Consider the following 6,000-nt stretch of genomic DNA (forward strand, 5'->3'; position numbering starts at 1 on the left):
TTAAGAACCAAGAAGACTAGCAGATGGAGGACATTCTAATCGCTGTCAGGATACTGCCCACATTCAAATACACCTCTGCCACCTGCTAGCTACATCAAGAGAAATTACGTCAAAATTCAGCTTGGGGGAGAGCACCCCCATTTATCCCGATAAGTATTTCTATCTATCTATCTTTATACTTATACTATATTAAAATACAAATATACATAACTATTGAAAACCAAATAAAGATTTTATGCTTATATATATATATCTTTTGCTTAGTTTAATAAATAAATAAAGTGGCTATGCTAATCTGAATCTTAATAATAAAACTCTAGCATGGATATGATGAATAGTTGCTCTGCCTAATTTTCAAAATTGAAGTTCTCTCTCAAGTTTGGACATAACTGTTATAATTTAAAGCTTTCTCTAAATCTGAACTTGTGGGAAGAAAACTTGATCTGAAGTCTAAGTTGTTAATGGATATGATATGGGAAGGTTGTGCTGTTGTTTATCTATTCCTAGAGATGCTAGAATTCTGGAGAATTTTATCTTTGAAAATCTTTAAAATATTACATGATGAGTTCCTGTATGATGAGTTTAAATTCCTACCACAGCCATATATACATGTTAGACTTTGAGCCACACATTTACTTTTTACTGCTTATGAGCATTGAGTGTGGTCAAGCTGTGTAGACCCTTAGGAGCTTGTCATGTGGTAAAATCAAGATTCACTTGCACGTTCACCCATACATGCTGCTTCTACTCCGGAAGTACCATCCACATATATCCACTCATTCCATCTCCAGAATCACCCAAAAATATTCTACTCCTAATCCGGGAGAGAATGGCCAAAAATATTTCTATTTTCCCAGTGAAAAAAATGCTCAAGTTATCTTGTTACTACCACTTGCTATATTATCTCAAGAGATGAGTGCTCTAAAAAAAAGAAGAAGAAATAATACGAGGAAATAAAAAGGGGCAAGTGCCCGGAACCTCGAAAGAAAAAAAAAGTGAGACGAGAGGTAAAAATGGACAAGTGTCCGACGGTAGAATTAGGGGTACAAAATACCCACCTGAGAGAAAAGAAAATATAGAGCATCTCATTCTCCTCAAAAAGTTCCAAAAAGCAAGAAATGAATGTATCCCCTCAAAGAGCAAAAGTAGAATTAGACTTTCACCGTTGTTATCACCATCATCACCACATACCATTCATTCGCCACACATGCACATCTTGATTTGACATATTGGCTTGTTTCTTTGGATCCATGGTTTGACTATGCAATAAATGTCTTGTAAGTATGTATATTTGTATCTTCCACCTATGAGCTCCAGATATTAAAGCCTTATTAGAGTAGGGTGAGAGAGAAGGCAATATCACTATGCCGTATACCACGAATACTACATATTTTGAGAGAAGGCATATACCATCACTGCCTTGGTAAGGATCCAGAAATACCACAAAAGAGAGACCTAAGAGAGTCATACAAGGAATCTCTGAGTTTTATTTGAAAATCTGCAAAAACTCCAGAGCTATAGCTGATCAAGAGTAAGAGACATGGCACTTGACTAGACCGTTCTATCTTTTAACTACTCAAGATAGAAGTGACGGTTACAAGTCCCATGGTGAAAGGTAAAGTAAGTAAGTTTTAAGTCTTGACAGTTTACTCTAACTCAGAGATGAGATCTTATTTAAAAGCATATGTACCGTCAATTTTTGAAGGCATTGCAACAACTTCTGATCTATCACTGAGACTATCCTTGCTCAAGGACGAGCAAGAGGTAAGCTTGGAGGAGTTTGTTGATGGTCCTTAAGTATCAAATTTAATAAACAAATAAACAAAGAAAAGGATCCAAATGAAATCAACATCCAGACTTAGGGTTTTATCTCACAAAATTCCACGAGTTTTGGTGTTTGTCTATTTCTGCAGGGGGTTATCAGGAAATACGGAAGAAAGGCCCACACGTCGGGATTACATAGAGATATCAACGTGCCGCACAATTATCTTACATCTAGAAGACTCCAGAAGCCACGGGAAGGAAGCGGAGGCCAAACGGGGCCAGGCACTGGGCGCCCGCCCAGTTGACCTGGGCGCCCGCCCCCTCCTGGAGTCCAACCAGGACTCTCTTTCGGGAAAGATCTCCACCGACCTAAAGGATCAAAGATAACCGTTCAATCAATGTCGGTTTGATCCAACGGCCCATATTCACTTGAAGGGACTATAAAACCAGACCCCATGGCCCCTAGAGGAGAGAGCCTCTCAACCCTAATTCATTATTCTCAAGGGAGAAGAAGCCTCTGATCAAGCCTAGAGCCACCACATCAATTAGACATCTAGATTAGCATAGCTACATAGGATTAGAACTAGAAGGAGTCAATCTTCGATTGGTTTCTGGATCTGTCAAGAGGATTCTCGGTAATTCTCTAATTGTTCTTCTAATCATCTTTGTTCTTCAATATTATGAATATGACTTTGTTCTACTTCAATATATTGCTTATGACTTTGCTCTACTTGTTTATATTCAAGATTATATTGTTCTTAGTTTATCATAGTTATGTACTTGGCTTAGTTTCATTGGATCTATATACATGTTTAGGATCGTATAGCATTTATCTATCGGATCCATGGGTAAATGATAGATATTGTGTAGGCGTGGTGCTTATACCGTATTTATCTGCGATTGTACCCAATATGCCAGATCGTGGGGTTGTTCGTGATAGTGACAGCTTCGTTGATTCTTATATAGTCCCCCTCTCATGTATTGGGCTGGCAGAGCAACATTATTACAGGAGAGTGATTGCTATGTTTCTCATTTACCTTGCTAATATCACTATGCATGGGCGTAGTCTTTTCTCGCAATGATTGCTAAGTATACTTGCACTAACTATGATAATGCTAGACTATATTCTTGTAGTTCGTTCTAATACCATGCTAATGACTTTCTAGAATATCTAATTGAGGTGCTTATCATATTTATATGTGGCTAGTTATGCTGATCATGTTAATTATCTTTGTCACTATTCATTACTTTATATATCCTTTATGTGACACTTACCCCTGTATGAAAGAGTTAGATAAATGTTCTCAATTATACATGCAATGATAGATACTCAATCTCATATTCTATTCTATAATCAATATTGATGATTACTAATCCCTTCCTAGTGGTACAAATATAAATAACGATACCTGGAATACTTCTCGGTTAAAATCCTACATCGGTATTAATCTGTGCGCTTGCAGATCCCATTCATTATTTATTTAGAAGAGCAATTGCATATTTTAATACCGCGTCTCTCATGTCATGCTGGGGATGATAACTTGGCTTAAGTGGTATGAGAGATAGGTTTGGCATTTTTGGCACCGTTATCAGAATTAGAAAACTAATTCTACTTTTGGTAATGATGTTAAGAATACCCAACACCAGGACCACGCCACTGCAGTACAAGAACTGAGACAAGACACAACGACGATGAACGATAATATCACCACCATGATGCGATTCTGGAATATTGGGTAAGACCGACAACAACATCTAGCTTGGGGGAGTACCTCCCCATTTTATCATGTTTTTATTTGCCCTTCTTATTTATTCTTTTCTATTTTAGTATTTTGTTTTAAAGAGAAAAACTTAGAAAACCCAATAAATATTTTCTTGCTTTAATTTACTACATTCTATAAACATGGAAACAAAATAAAAAGAGTGTGTAGATAAGTGTGCTTTATTTTATCTGCTAAGTGTTAATCTCTAGAAAAATAAAAGACCAAAAAGATGCATGATGGAAATGATGAACAGTTGCTCTGTTTGCTTACTTTCAAGTACCTAGCTTTTACATTAGTGTTCTTCCAGGAATTATTAAAACTGAAATTACTATCTATGGGAAGCATAAAACTAAAGTCTAGGTAAGAGAAGGACATGATATAAAGTTTGAGCTACTGTTTATCTTGTTCCTACTACACTAAGTTCTGGAGATTTATTTTGAAAACTTGCAAATTACATGATGAGTTCCTAGCATGACAAACTTTCTACCACAGCCATACTTGCTATAACATCTTTCCCTACTTATATCCACATTGAGTTTGATCGAGCTGTGTAGACCCTTAGGAGCTTTTCATGTGGTTAAATTAAGATATTCACTTGCACACATGTACTCCACCATTCACCACCATACATTAAAATTGCTAAAATATTATTATCACTCACTGTCCCAAGTATTGTTATTCTCTCTCTAGAAAGATTCAATGCAGAAGAGGCATGGTTATGCAAAAATATATGAGGAAATAAAAAGGGGCAAGTGCCTAGAACCTCGAAGAAGAAAAAGAAAGAAAAAGAGTGAGACGAGAGGTAAAAATGGACAAGTGTCCGGAGTAGAATTAGGGGTACAAAGATACTCACCTGAGCGGAAAAAATGTACAAGTGTCCGACAGTAGAATTAGGGGATCTACTACCCACCTGAAAAAAAAGAGAGAAAAAAGATAGCCCATGTTCTCCCAAAAGCAGAGATCAAAGAAGAGGAGAGATAGCAATATGAGGAGCAATGAGAAGTAAGCTTTATCATTACTTATACATTTTTACCATCACTATCATTTACTCCACCACACATGCACATCTTGATTGAATTATATGCTGAGTTCCTTTGGATCCATGGCTCGATTAGACAACATATGTATGAGCTATTTTTCACTCCTATGAGCTCCACTTAAATACTCCATTAGCTATAGGTAAGTGACATTTTGGTAAGGATCCACAAATACCACATATAGAGAGACTTGAGAGAATCATTGCTGGGAACTCTGAGTTTTATTTTGAAAAACTTATACAAAACTTCAGAACAAAGGTGAAGTATAGACAGGAGGAATAGTGCTTGACTTAATTATTTTGTCTTTCGGTCACTTAAGACTTAAGTGCAGGTACTAAGCTCCATGACACTTCACTCTAATCTAGAAGAATTTTATATGAAAGCATGTGTGCCTGTCAGGAAAGAAAACATCGAAGCAACTCCTGATCCGTCTGAGTTTAGCTATTTGCTCAGGGACGAGCAAAGGGTAAGCTTGGGGGAGTTTGTTGATGGTCCTTAAGTACTAAATTTAACCATCAATTAAACATGGAAAAGGATCAATATGCACCAAACATCTAGAATCAGGGTTTTATCTGACAGAATTCCACGAGCTTTGGTGTTTATCTATTTCTGCAGGGGGTTATTAGAAAATATGAAGAGAAGGCCCACATGTCATGTTTACAACGAGATAATTACGTGCCGCATAATTTTCCTTAATCTAGAAGAGTCCAGAAGCCACGGGAACGAACGGGAGACCGGACGGGCTCGGGGGCAGGGCGCCCGCCCTCCCCCCTTGGGCGCCCGCCCTGGCCTCGGGGCCAATCACATCCAACTTCGCGGATTGTGCTCCACCGACCTAAAGGATCAACGAAAAAACCGTGCGATCAATGTCGGTTTGATCCGACGGCCCAAATTCACTTGAAAGGACTATATAATCAAGGCCTCTCCACCCCAGGGGGGGAGAGGAGAAATCATATCAGAGATAGCCATCAAAGTTAGGGTTTTAGGACTTCTCTCCCACAGAGAATTAGAATTAGCTACTCCCTAATCCTTCAAGTTTAGATGATTGATTAGATAGAATTAGAGAAGTAGAGCACTACGCTCTGGATTCAGATCTTCGTTAATAAAGATTGCTATTATTTCATATCTTTCTCTACTACTTTGTTCTAATTGCATTATGTCTCTATTTATTATGCTCTTAGTTTGCTCTAGTTCTATAGTTGATATAGTTATGATTGATAATGAGTTTATGTATAAGTTTGCAAAGCCCTTAGCTCTTGACACGTGGGAGTTAAGTGGTAGATCACATGTGGGAGTGGTGCTTAGATGTTATTTACCTGCAAATGTATCCTATTGGCCAGGTTGTGTGGTAGTTCGCAATAGTGACAGCTTCGTTGATTCTTATGTAGTCCACCCTCCGTTGATAGGATAGGCAGAATTTGTATTGCGGAGTAAGT

Source organism: Sorghum bicolor, chromosome 4 (genome assembly GCF_000003195.3).
Source record: "Sorghum bicolor cultivar BTx623 chromosome 4, Sorghum_bicolor_NCBIv3, whole genome shotgun sequence".
NCBI classification, from domain to species: Eukaryota; Viridiplantae; Streptophyta; class Magnoliopsida; order Poales; family Poaceae; genus Sorghum; species Sorghum bicolor.